Source organism: Dasypus novemcinctus, chromosome 12, assembly GCF_030445035.2.
Source record: "Dasypus novemcinctus isolate mDasNov1 chromosome 12, mDasNov1.1.hap2, whole genome shotgun sequence".
Lineage (NCBI taxonomy): Eukaryota > Metazoa > Chordata > Mammalia > Cingulata > Dasypodidae > Dasypus > Dasypus novemcinctus.
Genome location: NC_080684.1, coordinates 1,618,815 through 1,638,796, shown reverse-complemented (window position 1 = coordinate 1,638,796; position 19,982 = coordinate 1,618,815). Strand labels below are relative to the sequence as shown.

The window sequence follows — 19,982 nt, the reverse complement described above, 5'->3', positions numbered from 1 at the left end:
ATTGGCCGCATCTGTCCCGGCACTGCCACTGGGGACAACTCCCGAGTGCAGAAAACGCCTCCCCTCCCCCCCAATCCATCACAACTGTCTTCCCACTCCCGGGCTTGGGCACCTCCCGCCAGTGGCCACCGTCTCCAGAGCCACCAGGAGGGGCGGGGTCGGGGCGAGTCTGCCGGGGGCGGGGTGAGTGGCGCCTGCGCGCCAGGGCGGCGCTGGGCGTGGCCGGCCCAGCGGGCCGGGGCGCCTGCGCTGTGCTCCCGGCTTGGCGGGCGTCAGAGGGCGGTCTACGGCTCTACGGCGGCGCGGGAGGCCTAGCGCTTGCCCCTCCCCCTCCCACACCCCCACCCCGGGCGCCGTCTGGGCGCCCCGAAAGGAGGGGGTCAGGCGGAGGCAGCGGATGGAGCGAGAGGGGGCTTAGATCCCACAGGGCTGTTGGATGCGGCTCTCCCGCTGGCAGGTGTCGGCACTTTTGCTTCCCTCCGCGGTGAGGACCACGTTCTCCTCCCTCTCAGCTGACCTGGGCCGGTCCAACGAACCTGAGCGCAGGTGGTGCACCTGCGCTGGGGCTCAGGTCCCAGCTGGCACGGGGCCTGTCCAGAGACATGCAGAAGCCTGTCTCCCGAGCATGCACGCACTCAGTGCCAGGCTCAGCCGCCGCCAAAGTGACAGAAGAAGAGGCATACGTAGGGAGGCCCCCCCTGCAACCGACTCCCCCCCCCACCCCGTACCCCGTGCAAGAGCACGGATTCCCAAGTAGAGCCCACTGGCAGGCCACTGAGGCCCGGAGCCACCTGCCATCAGCAGCGTAGTCCTGGGTGTCCCCGCAGCCCTCAGGAGCACCAGGGCCTGGGGCTTGATCGACCAGGCAGCTGCGCCTCGGCGAGAAGGCCTATCTGCTTTGGTTTGGAAATCTGGACAGTATCCCTGCGGCATTGCCCGCTATGGTAGCTTGGAACGGCAATCAATAGGAAAATCACCTGGTTGCGTGGCGTGCGGCGGCAGAGGGAAATGTGCTGAAGATGATGGGTTCTCCCTCTTTTTCCCCCAAAAACGGATGGGTACGACTCGAGTCACTGCCCAGACAACCCATACGTCCGCTTTGGACGGTCACGATGGCCGCTTAGAATATACCCGGTCCATGGAACACCTGGACCTGTAAGCCCACTTGACCGCAGTGCCTGCCTCAAGTGAGCAGAAACGATTTCCACGCAAGTGTCTCGCCACCCAATAGGTAAGCAGTTTCGTTGTGCGTCCCGCGGTCCCAGAGCCGAGAGAAACGCTCGTTGCTTGGTACGGTCCCAAAAAGGAGGGCGAGAGGAGAAAGGGCAGGCTCCTTGCTCAGAGTCGTCGGGGTGCTCTGGGGCCCCTCTCGTCCCAGAAAAGAAACGCAGAGAAAGAGAGGTCATTGACAAGGGAGAGGGAAGACTCTGGGCCTGTCCTCTCCGGGAGACAGGCCTCTGCAGGCCTGGCCGGGAGCCCAGGCCGAAGCCCGCAGGCCACCGGTGGGAAAGGCCGGGGTTCCCCTGACAGAAGGTGGAGGTGACGGCGATGGGAGACAGCATGTCTGTGAGCATTGCCGTGGGAGAGACCTGCAGGGCAAGGCCGGCCGGCCCTAGCTAGGCCCCCGCTTGAGGAGGCCTCGGGGACTTTGGTTGGCGAGGAAAGCCCCTCTTCAGACGGGTCTGGCAGCCTGGCCCAACCCAGACCCTTGGCCTGGGCCAGGTGAGCTATGGCATGGAGAGGGGGGCTCTCCCAGCAGCCCCAGAGCTGGCCCACGGGTCCATTCCCCCACAGCCCCTTCTGCAAGGGGCCCTGCCCCTCCCCCTGCCTTAGAACTCAGCCCTCTGCCCCCCAGCAAGTGTCAGCCAGGAACTATTCCTATCCAACAGTGGCCCCTAGCGGTGGAAGTTTGGGCTCTGACTTTGGGCACCGGAGCCGCTCTCTTGTTCCTGGAGCTTCTTCTGTCTCTTGGCTTTTCACCAGACACACAGGAGGGAACAACTGTCCAGGACAGCATAGCAGAGCTTCTCTCCTAGCCCAGTCCCCTCCCAGCAGGCTCCACCCACGTCGGCCACCCCTTCCGTCGCGTCCCCGTGGCCTCCTGCTGGCATTCGGTGTATACATTTTGGAACCCCGCTTCCCCCAGCGCTGGAGGTTTTCCTGGCAGTGGACGCGCTCCCCGAAGTGCATCGGGTGGGTTTCGGCAGGATGCCTATTGGCCGCATCTGTCCCGGCACTGCCACTGGGGACAACTCCCGAGTGCAGAAAACGCCTCCCCTCCCCCCCAATCCATCACAACTGTCTTCCCACTCCCGGGCTTGGTCACCTCCCGCCAGTGGCCACCGTCTCCAGAGCCACCAGGAGGGGCGGGGTTGGGGCGAGTCTGCCGGGGGCGGGGTGAGTGGCGCCTGCGCGCCAGGGCGGCGCTGGGCGTGGCCGGCCCAGCGGGCCGGGGCGCCTGCGCCGTGCTCCCGGCTTGGCGGGCGTCCGAGGGCGGTCTACGGCTCTACGGCGGCGCGGGAGGCCTAGCGCTTGCCCCTCCCCCTCCCCCACCCCCACCCCGGGCGCCGTCTGGGCGCCCCGAAAGGAGGGGGTCAGGCGGAGGCAGCGGATGGAGCGAGAGGGGGCTTAGATCCCACAGGGCTGTTGGATGCGGCTCTCCCGCTGGCAGGTGTCGGCACTTTTGCTTCCCTCCGCGGTGAGGACCACGTTCTCCTCCCTCTCAGCTGACCTGGGCCGGTCCAACGAACCTGAGCGCAGGTGGTGCACCTGCGCTGGGGCTCAGGTCCCAGCTGGCACGGGGCCTGTCCAGAGACATGCAGAAGCCTGTCTCCCGAGCATGCACGCACTCAGTGCCAGGCTCAGCCGCCGCCAAAGTGACAGAAGAAGAGGCATACGTAGGGAGGCGCCCCCTGCAACCGACTCCCCACCCCCACCCCGTACCCCGTGCAAGAGCACGGATTCCCAAGTAGAGCCCACTGGCAGGCCACTGAGGCCCGGAGCCACCTGCCATCAGCAGCGTAGTCCTGGGTGTCCCCGCAGCCCTCAGGAGCACCAGGGCCTGGGGCTTGATCGACCAGGCAGCTGCGCCTCGGCGAGAAGGCCTATCTGCTTTGGTTTGGAAATCTGGACAGTATCCCTGCGGCATTGCCCGCTATGGTAGCTTGGAACGGCAATCAACAGGAAAATCACCTGGTTGCGTGGCGTGCTGTGGCAGAGGGAAATGTGCTGAAGATGATGGGTTCTCCCTTTTTTTCCGCCAAAAACGGATGAGTACGACTCGAGTCACTGCCCAGACAACCCATACGTCCGCTTTGGACGGTCACGATGGCCGCTTAGAATATACCCGGTCCATGGAACACCTGGACCTGTAAGCCCACTTGACCGCAGTGCCTGCCTCAAGTGAGCAGAAACGATTTCCACGCAAGTGTCTCGCCACCCAATAGGTAAGCAGTTTCGTTGTGCGTCCCGTGGTCCCAGAGCCGAGAGAAACGCTCGTTGCTTGGTACGGTCCCAAAAAGGAGGGCGAGAGGAGAAAGGGCAGGCTCCTTGCTCAGAGTCGTCGGGGTGCTCTGGGGCCCCTCTCATCCCAGAAAAGAAACGCAGAGAAAGAGAGGTCATTGACAAGGGAGAGGGGAGACTCTGGGCCTGTCCTCTCCGGGAGACAGGCCTCTGCAGGCCTGGCCGGGAGCCCAGGCCGAAGCCCGCAGGCCACCGGTGGGAAAGGCCGGGGTTCCCCTGACAGAAGGTGGAGGTGACGGCGATGGGAGACAGCATGTCTGTGAGCATTGCCGTGGGAGAGACCTGCAGGGCAAGGCCGGCCGGCCCTAGCTAGGCCCCCACTTGAGGAGGCCTCGGGGACTTTGGTTGGCGAGGAAAGCCCCTCTTCAGACGGGTCTGGCAGCCTGGCCCAACCCAGACCCTTGGCCTGGGCCAGGTGAGCTATGGCATGGAGAGGGGGGCTCTCCCAGCAGCCCCAGAGCTGGCCCACGGGTCCCTTCCCCCACAGCCCCTTCTGCAAGGGGCCCTGCCCCTCCCCCTGCCTTAGAACTCAGCCCTCTGCCCCCCAGCAAGTGTCAGCCAGGAACTATTCCTATCCAACAGTGGCCCCTAGCGGTGGAAGTTTGGGCTCTGACTTTGGGCACCGGAGCCGCTCTCTTGTTCCTGGAGCTTCTTCTGTCTCTTGGCTTTTCACCAGACACACAGGAGGGAACAACTGTCCAGGACAGCATAGCAGAGCTTCTCTCCTAGCCCAGTCCCCTCCCAGCAGGCTCCACCCACGTCGGCCACCCCTTCCGTCGCGTCCCCGTGGCCTCCTGCTGGGATTCGGTGTATACATTTTGGAACCCCGCTTCCCCCAGCGCTGGAGGTTTTCCTGGCAGTGGACGCGCTCCCCGAAGTGCATCGGGTGGGTTTCGGCAGGATGCCTATTGGCCGCATCTGTCCCGGCACTGCCACTGGGGACAACTCCCGAGTGCAGAAAACGCCTCCCCTCCCCCCCAATCCATCACAACTGTCTTCCCACTCCCGGGCTTGGGCACCTCCCGCCAGTGGCCACCGTCCCCAGAGCCACCAGGAGGGGCGGGGTCGGGGCGAGTCTGCCGGGGGCGGGGTAAGTGGCGCCTGCGCGCCAGGGCGGCGCTGGGCGTGGCCGGCCCAGCGGGCCGGGGCGCCTGCGCTGTGCTCCCGGCTTGGCGGGCGTCAGAGGGCGGTCTACGGCTCTACGGCGGCGCGGGAGGCCTAGCGCTTGCCCCTCCCCCTCCCCCACCCCCACCCCGGGCGCCGTCTGGGCGCCCCGAAAGGAGGGGGTCAGGCGGAGGCAGCGGATGGAGCGAGAGGGGGCTTAGATCCCACAGGGCTGTCGGATGCGGCTCTCCCGCTGGCAGGTGTTGGCACTTTTGCTTCCCTCCACGGTGAGGACCACGTTCTCCTCCCTCTCAGCTGACCTGGGCCGGTCCAACGAACCTGAGCGCAGGTGGTGCACCTGCGCTGGGGCTCAGGTCCCAGCTGGCACGGGGCCTGTCCAGAGACATGCAGAAGCCTGTCTCCCGAGCATGCACGCACTCAGTGCCAGGCTCAGCCGCCGCCAAAGTGACAGAAGAAGAGGCATGTGTAGGGAGGCCCCCCCTGCAACCGACTCCCCACCCCCACCCCGTACCCCGTGCAAGAGCACGGATTCCCAAGTAGAGCCCACTGGCAGGCCACTGAGGCCCGGAGCCACCTGCCATCAGCAGCGTAGTCCTGGGTGTCCCCGCAGCCCTCAGGAGCACCAGGGCCTGGGGCTTGATCGACCAGGCAGCTGCGCCTCGGCGAGAAGGCCTATCTGCTTTGGTTTGGAAATCTGGACAGTATCCCTGCGGCATTGCCCGCTATGGTAGCTTGGAACGGCAATCAATAGGAAAATCACCTGGTTGCGTGGCGTGCTGTGGCAGAGGGAAATGTGCTGAAGATGATGGGTTCTCCCTTTTTTTCCCCCAAAAACGGATGGGTACGACTCGAGTCACTGCCCAGACAACCCATACGTCCGCTTTGGACGGTCACGATGGCCGCTTAGAATATACCCGGTCCATGGAACACCTGGACCTGTAAGCCCACTTGACCGCAGTGCCTGCCTCAAGTGAGCAGAAACGATTTCCACGCAAGTGTCTCGCCACCCAATAGGTAAGCAGTTTCGTTGTGCGTTCCGCGGCCCCAGAGCCGAGAGAAACGCTCGTTGCTTGGTACGGTCCCAAAAAGGAGGGCGAGAGGAGAAAGGGCAGGCTCCTTGCTCAGAGTCGTCGGGGTGCTCTGGGGCTCCTGTGGGGCTCCTCTCGTCCCAGAAAAGAAACGCAGAGAAAGAGAGGTCATTGACAAGGGAGAGGAAAGACTCTGGGCCTGTCCTCTCCGGGAGACAGGCCTCTGCAGGCCTGGCCGGGAGCCCAGGCCGAAGCCCGCAGGCCACCGGTGGGAAAGGCCGGGGTTCCCCTGACAGAAGGTGGAGGTGACGGCGATGGGAGACAGCATGTCTGTGAGCATTGCCGTGGGAGAGACCTGCAGGGCAAGGCCGGCCGGCCCTAGCTAGGCCCCCGCTTGAGGAGGCCTCGGGGACTTTGGTTGGCGAGCAAAGCCCCTCTTCAGACGGGTCTGGCAGCCTGGCCCAACCCAGACCCTTGGCCTGGGCCAGGTGAGCTATGGCATGGAGAGGGGGGCTCTCCCAGCAGCCCCAGAGCTGGCCCACGGGTCCCTTCCCCCACAGCCCCTTCTGCAAGGGGCCCTGCCCCTCCCCCTGCCTTAGAACTCAGCCCTCTGCCCCCCAGCAAGTGTCAGCCAGGAACTATTCCTATCCAACAGTGGCCCCTAGCGGTGGAAGTTTGGGCTCTGACTTTGGGCACCGGAGCCGCTCTCTTGTTCCTGGAGCTTCTTCTGTCTCTTGGCTTTTCACCAGACACACAGGAGGGAACAACTGTCCAGGACAGCATAGCAGAGCTTCTCTCCTAGCCCAGTCCCCTCCCAGCAGGCTCCACCCACGTCAGCCACCCCTTCCGTCGCGTCCCCGTGGCCTCCTGCTGGCATTCGGTGTATACATTTTGGAACCCCGCTTCCCCCAGCGCTGGAGGTTTTCCTGGCAGTGGACGCGCTCCCCGAAGTGCATCGGGTGGGTTTCGGCAGGATGCCTATTGGCCGCATCTGTCCCGGCAGTGCCACTGGGGACAACTCCCGAGTGCAGAAAACGCCTCCCCTCCCCCCCAATCCATCACAACTGTCTTCCCACTCCCGGGCTTGGGCACCTCCCGCCAGTGGCCACCGTCTCCAGAGCCACCAGGAGGGGCGGGGTCGGGGCAAGTCTGCCGGGGGCGGGGTGAGTTGCGCCTGCGCGCCAGGGCGGCGCTGGGCGTGGCCGGCCCAGCGGGCCGGGGCGCCTGCGCTGTGCTCCCGGCTTGGCGGGCGTCAGAGGGCGGTCTACGGCTCTACGGCGGCGCGGGAGGCCTAGCGCTTGCCCCTCCCCCTCCCCCACACCCACCCCAGGCGCCGTCTGGGCGACCCGAAAGGAGGGGGTCAGGCGGAGGCAGCGGATGGAGCGAGAGGGGGCTTAGATCCCACAGGGCTGTTGGATGCGGCTCTCCCGCTGGCAGGTGTCGGCACTTTTGCTTCCCTCCGCGGTGAGGACCACGTTCTCCTCCCTCTCAGCTGACCTGGGCCGGTCCAACGAACCTGAGCGCAGGTGGTGCACCTGCGCTGGGGCTCAGGTCCCAGCTGGCACGGGGCCTGTCCAGAGACATGCAGAAGCCTGTCTCCCGAGCATGCACGCACCCAGTGCCAGGCTCAGCCGCCGCCAAAGTGACAGAAGAAGAGGCATGTGTAGGGAGGCCCCCCCTGCAACCGACTCCCCACCCCCAGCCCGTACCCCGTGCAAGAGCACGGATTCCCAAGTAGAGCCCACTGGCAGGCCACTGAGGCCCGGAGCCACCTGCCATCAGCAGCGTAGTCCTGGGTGTCCCCGCAGCCCTCAGGAGCACCAGGGCCTGGGGCTTGATCGACCAGGCAGCTGCGCCTCGGCGAGAAGGCCTATCTGCTTTGGTTTGGAAATCTGGACAGTATCCCTGCGGCATTGCCCGCTATGGTAGCTTGGAACGGCAATCAATAGGAAAATCACCTGGTTGCGTGGCGTGCTGTGGCAGAGGGAAATGTGCTGAAGATGATGGGTTCTCCCTCTTTTTCCCCCAAAAACGGATGGGTACGACTCGAGTCACTGCCCAGACAACCCATACGTCCGCTTTGGACGGTCACGATGGCCCCTTAGAATATACCCGGTCCATGGAACACCTGGACCTGTAAGCCCACTTGACCGCAGTGCCTGCCTCAAGTGAGCAGAAATGATACCCACGCAAGTGTCTCGCCACCCAATAGGTAAGCAGTTTCGTTGTGCGTCCCGCGGCCCCAGAGCCGAGAGAAACGCTCGTTGCTTGGTACGGTCCCAAAAAGGAGGGCGAGAGGAGAAAGGGCAGGCTCCTTGCTCAGAGTCGTCGGGGTGCTCTGGGGCCCCTCTCGTCCCAGAAAAGAAACGCAGAGAAAGAGAGGTCATTGACAAGGGAGAGGGGAGACTCTGGGCCTGTCCTCTCTGGGAGACAGGCCTCTGCAGGCCTGGCCGGGAGCCCAGGCCGAAGCCCGCAGGCCACCGGTGGGAAAGGCCGGGGTTCCCCTGACAGAAGGTGGAGGTGACGGCGATGGGAGACAGCATGTCTGTGAGCATTGCCGTGGGAGAGACCTGCAGGGCAAGGCCGGCCGGCCCTAGCTAGGCCCCCGCTTGAGGAGGCTTCGGGGACTTTGGTTGGCGAGGAAAGCCCCTCTTCAGACGGGTCTGGCAGCCTGGCCCAACCCAGACCCTTGGCCTGGGCCAGGTGAGCTATGGCATGGAGAGGGGGGCCCTCCCAGCAGCCCCAGAGCTGGCCCACGGGTCCCTTCCCCCACAGCCCCTTCTGCAAGGGGCCCTGCCCCTCCCCCTGCCTTAGAACTCAGCCCTCTGCCCCCCAGCAAGTGTCAGCCAGGAACTATTCCTATCCAACAGTGGCCCCTAGCGGTGGAAGTTTGGGCTCTGACTTTGGGCACCGGAGCCGCTCTCTTGTTCCTGGAGCTTCTTCTGTCTCTTGGCTTTTCACCAGACACACAGGAGGGAACAACTGTCCAGGACAGCATAGCAGAGCTTCTCTCCTAGCCCAGTCCCCTCCCAGCAGGCTCCACCCACGTCGGCCACCCCTTCCGTCGCGTCCCCGTGGCCTCCTGCTGGCATTCGGTGTATACATTTTGGAACCCCGCTTCCCCCAGCGCTGGAGGTTTTCCTGGCAGTGGACGCGCTCCCCGAAGTGCATCGGGTGGGTTTCGGCAGGATGCCTATTGGCCGCATCTGTCCCGGCACTGCCACTGGGGACAACTCCCGAGTGCAGAAAACGCCTCCCCTCCCCCCCAATCCATCACAACTGTCTTCCCCCTCCCCGGCTTGGGCAACTCCAGCCAGTGGCCACCTTCTCCAGAGCCACCAGGAGGGGCGGGGTCGGGGCGAGTCTGCCGGGGGCGGGGTGAGTGGCGCCTGCGCGCCAGGGCGGCGCTGGGCGTGGCCGGCCCAGCGGCCCGGGGCGCCTGCGCTGTGCTCCCGGCTTGGCGGGCGTCAGAGGGCGGTCTACGGCTCTACGGCGGCGCGGGAGGCCTAGCGCTTGCCCCTCCCCCTCCCCCACCCCCACCCCGGGCGCCGTCTGGGCACCCCGAAAGGAGGGGGTCAGGCGGAGGCAGCGGATGGAGCGAGAGGGGGCTTAGATCCCACAGGGCTGTTGGATGCGGCTCTCCCGCCGGCAGGTGTCGGCACTTTTGCTTCCCTCCACGGTGAGGACCACGTTCTCCTCCCTCTCAGCTGACCTGGGCCGGTCCAACGAACCTGAGCGCAGGTGGTGCACCTGCGCTGGGGCTCAGGTCCCAGCTGGCACGGGGCCTGTCCAGAGACATTCAGAAGCCTGTCTCCTGAGCATGCACGCACCCAGTGCCAGGCTCAGCCGCCGCCAAAGTGACAGAAGAAGAGGCATGTGTAGGGAGGCCCCCCCTGCAACCGACTCCCCCCCCCCACCCCGTACCCCGTGGAAGAGCACGGATTCCCAAGTAGAGCCCACTGGCAGGGCACTGAGGCCCGGAGCAACCTGCCATCACCAGCGTATTCCTGGGTGTCTCCTGTTACTTTTACCAGAGCTGAGGTTGGTGCTGGGGGTTAATGTATATCCAGGGGACCTGATTCTCTGGACTGACCATGTGATAGCCAGTCCCTGAGCCTCAACAGGCTTGCAACTTCTACTCAGGTTTATTGGACTTCTCCCACTCATCTAACATGGAAGTGAAGATGGTCTACCACCATACCATGGAGCCAAGAGTGTCTACTACTGAAAGCAGGAGCATTGCATCCAGCATCCATGTGGAATGTAAGCCCCCTCTTGATATAGATGTGGAGTGTACACAACCATTCTAAGGTGCACAGGATGGAGGAATAGAGTATGGATTCAAGTGGACTTACTGATAGTCTGTTCATGAACTATTGTGATTAGTAATTGAAGAAAATGTGGCATTGGTGTGGAGAAAGTGGCCATATTGATGGCTTGGGGTAGGGAGTGGGAGGAAGAGATGTGATGTGGGGACATTTTCAGGACTTGGAGTTGTCCTGGGTGGTGCTGCAGGGACAGTTACTCGATATTGTATGTCCTCCCAATGCCCATTGGGTGGACTGTGGGAGAGTGGCTATGATGTGGACCACTGACCATGAGGTGCAGTGGTGCTCAGAGATGTATTCACCAAATGCAATGAATGTCTCATGATGATAGAGGAGGTTGTTGTTATAGGGAGAGGAGTTGGGTGAGGGGGTGGGGGGTATATGGGAACCTCATTTTTTAAAGTAACATTAAAAAAATAAAGTCAAAATAAATAAATAATCCTATTAATGAATTTCAGGAAGCAAATGAAAAGTCCTTGAAAGCTATGGAAGATCTTTTCTAAATTATAATTAAAACAAATTAAACAATTGTAATATATTCCAGAACCTAGCATTCAGTATGCTTTTAAAATTATTCACAGTTTTAGACTTTTATTAAAGAAGAGAAGTTTTAAACCTTATGTAAATAAAGGCAAAAGGACATTCCTAGAATAAACTATAATGATTTCAATTTTATTTAACTTAGGTGTAATCTCCCTACATTTATAGAATGCCAATTAAATAAATTAATATTATATTAAGTCCTTAAGACAATGATATTGTAAATTCATGTTTAATGGAATTAAGTTAAAAGGAGAAAATGTAGATCTGACCTCTCTTCAATGAATAAAGTAAACTTCATTGGTTGCTAATTGTAATTTTTTAAAAAGATTTATTTATTTCCCCCAGTTTTTGGTTTTTGCACTTGCATCTGCTTCCCGTGTCTTTTCTTTCTTTCTTTTTTTTTAGATTTATTTATTTATTTATTTCTCTTCTCTCCCCTGCTCACCCACGCGCACCGGTTGTCTGCTCTCTGTCCATTCACTGTGTCATCGTCTTTGTCTACTTCTGTTGTCAGCAGCATGGGAATCTTTGTTTCTTTTTGTTGCTGTGTCAGCTCTCCATATGTGTGGTGCCATTCTTGGGCAGGCTGCACTTTCTTTCACACTGGGTGGCTCTCCTTATGGGGCACACTCCTTGCACCTGGGGCTCCCCTACACAGGGGACACCCCTGTGTGGCACGGCACTTCTTGCACGCATCAGCACTGTGCATGGGCCAGCTCCACATGGGTCAAGGAGGCCCGGGGCTTGAACCGTGGACCTCCCATATGGTAGATGGATGCCCTAACCACTGCGCCAAGTCTGCCACCCCCATGTCTTTGGCTCTGGGAACCCATCCCGGGACCTCTGATGTGGGAGAGAGGCATTCAGTTTCACACACTGACTCATCTCTCCAGTCTGTTGCATCTCTCAGTGTCTCTCCTCTATGTCTCACTTTGTTGTGTCACCTTGCTGCACCAGCTGTGTGTAGCATGGGCTGTCAGCTCTCTGCCATGTGGGCTATCAGCTCTCCATGTCAGTGGACTTTCAGCTCTCTATGGTGCTCAGGCCAGTTTGCCTTTACCAGGAGGCCCTGGGAATTGAAGCTGGGGCCTCCTATATGGTAGATGGGAGCCCGGTCACTTGAGCTACATATACCTCCCTAATTGTAATTTAAGAAGCTTTGTTTTAATGTGAAATATCCATTCCATGTGGTTAGGGTAAATTATATGGAGTTTGAAAAAACATCTTCTAAACTGAAGCATTTAAATGACTAATTCCAGGAATGTAGCTGTAAGATAAAGGAATGCCTCTCTTAAGTACTATCTTTATTTTCTTTGCCATGTGCTTATCTTGTTGCCTATACTGTCTCTGTGAGTTTATGTCTAGGGCACACCTCTCCTAGCTGTCCTAAGCATAACCACTGCTGTAGGAACTAAGATTGAAGTTCATACTGAAACCTAGCAGGTCTACTACAGTCTCCCTGGAGTTAACCAGCAGCATAAAAGAATTCAAGGAAGAATGCTGTTTCCATCAACTTTGGGAGGGAGCAGCCTCTGAAGGTACCTGGCCTTTCTCACTCTTGTGGTCTAGTATGTCATGACTACAACCCTTTTTGGGTCTGTTTGCTACCATCCTCTTTATCTCTTTATTGGGACCATGGATTTTCAAAATTTGAATTGTTTATTTCTAATGAATCAATGGCTTATTAATCATGTGGGGATTTCATCCAGTTCCAACCAGGATGTGGACCCATCTTCCCTCAAACACAATAGAATAGTGAGAGAGGTCATGCCCTGTCAGGCAGGGACTACTGCCCTAAACAGCAGGAAGCAACTACAGAAGAATGACCTTGACCCCTCAGCACCCCTTTAAGAATAATGGCATGAACTCTTTGAGGGTGAGTTCAGACAGTTTAGTACAGGGAAATGAGATGAGCCACAACATGGCCAACAGACTATGTGGCCATGAGACCCTACTGAGTCCTTGACCTTGACTTTCAGGTTCCAGTTGAGACTCTCCTGGGCTGAGGGGAGGCACTGCATATTCCAAAGACTACTCAACTTTGGCCCCCACTATTGGTGGGATAACCCAATAGCAGCTTGGGCCCCGCCCATTAGCATTTGTAAGGGGAGGAATAATTAATAGCTTTGAAGGTGACCACACAAGCCAGAACTCACTTTCTCTGCCTAGAGGAGCCGACACCAATATTAGTGCTTATTTCCATCCTGTCCATTTCTCAGCAAGCTCTCTTCTTTCTCCCATTACTAAATCTTTTTCCTGGCCTGACTGAAAAAGAAAGAAAGAAAGAAGAGAGATTCCACAATAGATGTTACAGATGGAGCTGTGAATAGGGTTTAGTGACTTCCACAAATGACAGTCCATTTAGCAGCAGAATGTCCCCAGGGTACAGGAAGCCTGAATGTGCAATTCTGAAATCCCAGAATGTTACCCCATTAGTAGGAGACCAACATTTTCATGCTTTCAATCCACACAATTCCTAGTAATGTCAATGTTTTCAAGATGCTCAGTAAGAATCAAGGTGTCTTGTGGCTGGCAGGATTATTATGTGTAGATGGAAAAATTTAAAATATCAGTAAACAAAATGATATCTATTCTTTCTTGCTAGAGGTTATTTCTAAAGTAAAGTGTTTAAATATAGTGTGCACAAAAGTTACTGATGAGTTTTTGGACCATGTGATATACATAAATTACTTTGGCAGATCTTTTATATGCCTGATAATAGGAAAACCAATTGTTGGTAAAATTGTAGGTCCTATTAAAATGGCTCTGAACCTATATGATTGGGAATCTATAGCAATAGAAATAAAGTTTTAAAAAATTTAAAAAGAACTGCCACCACTAAAACCAAATTAAAAGACTAAATAAAAAGAAAACTGAAATCAAGTGCCTCATGTGAATGATAAGAATCATTGAAAAGGCAGCACTAAAATATAATGAGAAACTAAAATTTAATTGTAAGAATAAAATACTCATAAATATAAGTTTAAGTTCAGAAATAAAATTCATTTGAAGACATGTAATTGAAAACACCTTTAAAGATAATTGATTCTGAAAATATATATACATTTAGATGTAGTACCTGGACAAGATGGCAGTTGTTCCCTTCCAAAATAAGATTTTAAATAAGGAGCAATAATCAATGATCAGATTGAGAAACAAACTAGAGAAGGACAGGTACAGTGGAGAAAAGGAGTATGAAGACCCATACTTAAGAGGATATGAAAAGATCTTGCTGGGGAAGAGGGGGAAAGGGTTTGATGTTGAGTATATGGGAGTCCCCTATATTGTATATGTGACTTTACTGTGATCTAAATTTTTTGAAGACAAAATTAAAAATTAAAAAAAAAAAAAGGGTATAGGCACCGAGGAAGGAATGGAAGAGATTACCTTGCCACTGTACATACAGGGCAACACCTATTACAGTGATGAAAGGCAAAACATTAAAACCAAAGTTTTATGATTTTTTCATTTTTTAGTACCTGTTTATTTTTTACTTTATCTCAGTTTTTCTCAATTAGTATTAATTTTGCTTGTAATCTTGAAACCTATTATTACTATTTCATTTTCTTACTAATCAAATTTGGCAATGTATTAGGCTTCATTTTTGAAGAAGTTTTGAATCACAGTGAGGTTCAACTATTATAGGGGAGGAACAGTGGTGTGGGGTGTCACTGATAGTTGGGAGGGAGTTCTCCAGGGCATGTATATAGGGTATATAAAAATGTTTGGATATTCATTGGGTATTGTCATAGTAGGTAACTCTCCAAACAACTGAGGGAGTATGGAGTTCCTAGCTAGGGGAGCTCTGTCACATTCCCCAGTGGAACAGCAACAGTTGCCCTCATGCATGGGCAAGGACCAGTGAAGAAGGATGGTCCAATGATGGGCCCTTGGTACTGATGACTATGCTTATGAGCCTCTGCACTTGAAATTCCAGCTAAGCCTAGAGCTGCAGGGTGGGTAAGAATTACCTCCTGAGAGCCTCCATGTTGCTCAGATGTGGCCTCTCCCTAAGCCAAACACAGCATGTAAATGTGTTACCTTCCCCTCAGTGTGGGACGTGACTCCCGGGGATGAGCCTTCCTTGCACTGAGGAATTACTCCCAAGCAGCAGCTGGTGATGCAAGTAGAAAAAGACCTTGAATGAAAGGGGGAAATGGTAAAGACAAATGAGTTTATATGGCTAAGAGACTTCAAAATGAGTTGGGAGGTCATCAGAGGGGTCACACTTACACACACCTTAGCAGGATCCCAGAGATAGCTATTCAAGAAACATTCTAATCAATGCTATCCCAATCAATATTTTTTATTTAAGCAAACTATTTTAAAGCTATAATATACTAATTTATGTTAAATCTTATTTTTTAAAGAATTATTTTTGGCATTTCTGTGTTTAGTTTTCATATCTAAGGATGAAACTTTTGAAATGTTCTTTGATCTTATCTGCCACAGTGACTTTTGTTCATAGTTCTGTGATTCTTCGTAGATTTAAGTCTTCATGGTCCTACCATAACTATTTTTACCACAATAAAATAGAATGGTAGATCTAGTAACATGTGATCTGACTTCTAAACTTGTAAAAATTGTGAATACTTTTAAGTGGATTTATCTTTTACTGAATTTATTTTGCATACTACAAATAGCCCAATTATTTTTGGTCACAGTTGATACTTTCAAGTATCTATAAGCTATTTGTATGATGATTTTCCATGTTATAGCTTTTACTCATATATAAATATATCTCTGGCTTTGGAGGAAGGTGTGAGTCAGGAGTGTGACCAAAGAAAATGCCTCAAGCAATTTAAATCACTGCTTGGTATCATTTTGAAATGACTTTGTACAAATCTAGCCTGTAGTCTTGGAACACTGACCAGAGTTTCATAGGAAAAAAAGGGATAAATCTTTTGCCTTTAATAAGTTTTAATAAGGAAATTTCCTTGGACACCAAGTACCTTTTAGTATATAATACTCACTGCTATTATAAATATGTATTTTTATATCAAACTAACACAACAATTTACTAAGAAATAACTTATTTTCTTTTTTTTTAAGATTTATTTATTTTATTTAATTCTCCCCGCCCCCAGGTGTCTGTTCTCTGTGCCTATTTGCTGCATCTTGTTTCTTTGTCCGCTTCTGTTGTCGTCAGCAGCAAGGGAAGTGTGGGCGGCGCCATTCCTGGGCAGGCTGCACTTCCTTTCACGCTGGGCGGTTCTTCTTATGGGGCGCACTCCTTGCGCGTGGGGCTCCCCTACGCAGGGGACACCCCTGCGTGGCAGGGCACTCTGCGCGCATCAGCACTGTGCATGGGCCAGCTCCACATGGGTCAAGGAGGCCTGGGGTTTGAAACACGGACCTCCCATGTGGTAGACGGACGCCCTAACCACTGGGCCAAGTCCGTTTCCCCTTATTTTCTAGTAAATGTTTTAAATACTTAGTTGGAAAAAATGGCTAGATATGAGTCTCTTAAAGTTCTGCATGTATCTTTTTATTTTTACCCAATTAATATTGGATTTTTCTATGTAATTCTTTATGTGTATATCTCAAATGTGCCTGGTTCATTTGGTATCATTAGAGGAGTGATGTGCATTTAATTTTTTATATTTTAGTTTTTACTCATGTTAGACATGTAGTGTCAAGGAACCCAAATCCACATACATAGGTCACAAAATATTTAAAAATATATAAATTCCTTCCAGTGAATGATATATAGATCAGTTGTTTATGTTTATTTGTAACTCTTCATACAATATCAGTTGAATATTTCAATTTCTATTTATGATTCTTTGCATTTCTGATTATTCAAGAGCATTCATTTTGGTATATTTTCATCTGAGCTCTGCAAGCACTTACCTCATTCAAAAGCAAGCCTCTCGCTTGTTTTGAGAAGCACTGGAGAGAAACTTAAACAAAAAGGAAGACATGATTGTAAGTTTGGAATGCTGGGGTAGTATTTAGGACCTGGTCCTACATTTATTGCATGACTGTGAGCAGCTCTCAACCTGTAGGAAAGCCAGACATTTTGTTTTTGCTTGTAAAATATTATATATAATTATATAAGTGTGTGAAATGTAACTAGAGCTGAGTGGGGCAATAGGAGATAGGAAGATAAAGCTAGTGGTTTCTCTCCATACATCAAAAGGATATTGGGGGAAACGGACTTTGGCCCAGTGGTTAGGGCGTCTGTCTACCACACGGGAGGTCCGCGGTTCAACCCCCAGGCCTCCTTGACCTGTGTGGAGCTGGCCATGCACAGTGCTGATGCACGCAAGGAGTGCTGGGCCACGCAAGGGTGTCCCCCGCGTGGGGGAGCCCCACGCGCAAGGAGTGCGCCCTTGAGGAAAGCCGCCCAGCGTGAAAAGAAAGAGCAGCCTGCCCAGGAATGGCGCCGCCCACACTTCCCATGCCGCTGACAACAACAGAAGTGGACAAAGAAACAAGACGCAGCAAATAGACACCAAGAACAGACAACCAGGGGAGGGGGGGGGAAATTAAATAAATAAATCTTTAAAAAAAAAAAAGGATATTGGGAAAGAAGGAATCCGGTTAGCTCTTAAATGGTGTGGGATGTAGTGACAACACATGGAATCTATAGTCCATCTCTTGCAGTATCCTTGAAGACACCTCCACTTCTAATAGGAGAAATTGGGTTATAAAGGCAGACAGGATGGGGAGCTTCCCTCCTTCTCTGGCTTCACGTGTATCCATGAGGCAAGTGTCACCAGTCTGCTGCAGAACAGGCAGCAGAGTATGCAGCTAGGGCTGGAGAGCAGAGTGAGCACCTGTCAGTGTGCAGCCTTCTCAGTAGGGATGGGCTGCTGAGAGTTCAGGAATTCTTTCCAGGATTAGAAATGGATAAAACCAGATACAGGTGTTGTTTTGTCCTGCCACTAAGAAACTTTAAAAAGTTTTAACTTAGGTGATGGAACTTCTACACAGATGACAGTTATCAAATTTGGATCTCGGGAAACAGACTTGGCCCAGTGGTTAGGGTGTCTGTCTACCACATGGGAGGTCCGCAGTTCAAACCCTGGGCCTCCTTAACCCATATGGAGCTGGCGCATGTGCAGTGCTGATGCACACAAGGAGTGCCCTGCCACGCAGAGGTGACCCCCGCGTAGGGGAGCCTGACGCGCAAGGAGTGTGCCCTGTAAGGAGAGCCACTCAGTGTGAAAGAAAATGCAGCCTGCCCAGGAATGGCACTGCCCACACTTCCTGTGCCACTGACAACAACAGAAGCTGACAAAGAAACAAGATGCAGCAAATAGACACAGAGAACAGACAACGGGGGGGGGGGGATTAAATAAATAAATCTTTAAAAAAAAAATTTGGTATCTCAAATTTTGGATGGACAACCCCCATCCAAAAAAACCCAAAGAGTATATACAACTTCAAGCAAGACAATTCCTTCTCTCTGCCAAATAAGATCTAAGTCTCCTCTCATCCTTAAGCAGAGTGGGTGTCATCCCCAATACCTCAAGACTGAGGGATAAACAAACGTAAGTGGGGAGTGCAACCATGGACCACTCTAGATGTATTGCTATTGTAGTTATTAGCATGTGTAACTGAAGAACTTGTAAAATCAATATAAAAAAGTAGTTACCAAAGGTCATGAGAGGAGGAGTAGGGAAGAATAGATGGAATATGAAATTGCTTTAAAGCTGAAGCAGTTTTGTTAGTGTGGGCGCAATGTCTCTAAAGGAGCTCCCAGATAGCCTTTTGACCTGTACCTTGTGGAGTCCGCACTGTGGTAGCTGCCTCTTTGCCATTTCCTTCCTGGTGGGAAAATGCTTAGCCCTGGTAGGAGGGCATGTGGGTTTGCCAGTCAGCCCCAGGATATGAGTGGGACAGGTTTTGGAATAAGGGCTAGGAAGAGACCTGGGTTAAGCATGCCTTTCATTAACTACTTAGAAAATGAAGCTTACCAGGACCTTTTGACATGTTCCATATCCCTCTGCATATGATCTAGAACAGAAATGTCTCATTATAATTGTTAGGATATAGGTACTGTACTTAATACTAATTAATGCACCAACTAATGCATGTTTCTTTTTGAGTGGCAATTAATAGATCTAAGCTCCAGATTTACAATACTATACATGTTATCTCTCCATGGGAGGAGGCTATAGTGCCAATTGTGTTTAAGTTCTATTTACATGTCTCTGGTAATCCTTGCTCCACTTGGTATGCCCTTCATACAGCCAGCAGGTTGCAGCACCATTGACCCTAGAGAAAAGCTAGGAAGGCAGGCTCCAGTATTCCACCAGCCTGGTGCATAGTGCCCTTCAGCACCATGACACCGTGCCAGTCTGGAGGTGATATCATTGTATATCTCACCATCTTGAGCCATCATTGGCTGCAGCAAGAGTCTGAAACTCTCCCCCACTTTCCTCCATTAAGAAAATCTTTCATTAATGTGGTACATTGGTTCCAATTGTTGAACACATATTGAAGCATTGCTACTAAGCATGGACTATAGTTTACACTCTGCTCCCCACAACTTTATAGGTTATGACAAAATGTGTAGAGGCTGTATTGTCATTGCAGTGATATGCAGGACAATTCCAATGACCTGAAAATGCACCCATGTTGAAACTATTCTTCTCTTTCCCTCCCACTCAGAATCTCTGGTGGCCACTGCCTTTACAATGATAGAAATTCCATTGCTAGAATAAAATAGCAATAAGTCTTTAATTGTATACTACTAAGTCTACTTTAGTCCACTGTTCACTGCCAATGTTGAGGATTTGGGGATGGTGATGCCCACTCTTGTTTCTAATTGAGAGGGGATTAGATCCTGTGGGGCAGATGGATAGAAGCATCTTGCTTGCAGCTGCACACACTCTCTATTCCTTGGGATGGGTGTCGTCCATCATCACCTCCTCATTAGTTGTACTGGGTGAGTCCAGTGAACTGGTGAGTAGTTGTTTCAACTCTGCTGAAACTCAGGGCCCAACCAGCACATGAGCAGACCAAAGATTTAAGTCTCTGGGACATATATTTAAAAGTATAATGTTAATTATAGTTTTATACCTTCAAAGAAATGCTTTTAATTCTGAATTAGTAATATTTTATTATGACACCCTTCTTTTGTTATAGTTGAAGGGCCACACTTCTCTCATTCTTTCTAAGTAATGTATTTTTGTGTTTTTTTTTTTTGTTGTTTTTTTGGATGCTCAGAATGAATTTAGAGGACTTGGAATTTTTCTATTGGAAAAATAGTGGTAGAAGAAATAAGTATCCCTTGGCTACAATATTGAGCCTTGATATGATCCAGTAAATCTTTCTACATGCACTTGTAAGTTGTGGTCATCCATTTTTCTATATCTACCTACATAATTTTTTTTTTGGTGAAAATATTCCATAGTTCTAAAGGACTAAGAGTCAAAACAGTGATTCAAAATCCAGTGTTTCTTCTTACTGTATCACATTTTTT

The 19,982-nt window shown here is 52.5% G+C and overlaps 1 long non-coding RNA gene across 1 annotated transcript; it reads left to right on the top strand.

The window, feature by feature from the left end:
- The first annotated feature begins 7,680 nt into the window (after positions 1-7,680).
- On the top strand, positions 7,681-10,554 carry LOC131280541 (uncharacterized). Its single transcript, XR_009188148.1, has 2 exons — positions 7,681-7,887; positions 9,819-10,554. It is a non-coding gene; the product is annotated as an uncharacterized lncRNA (long non-coding RNA).
- Positions 10,555-19,982: the final 9,428 nt, after the last annotated feature.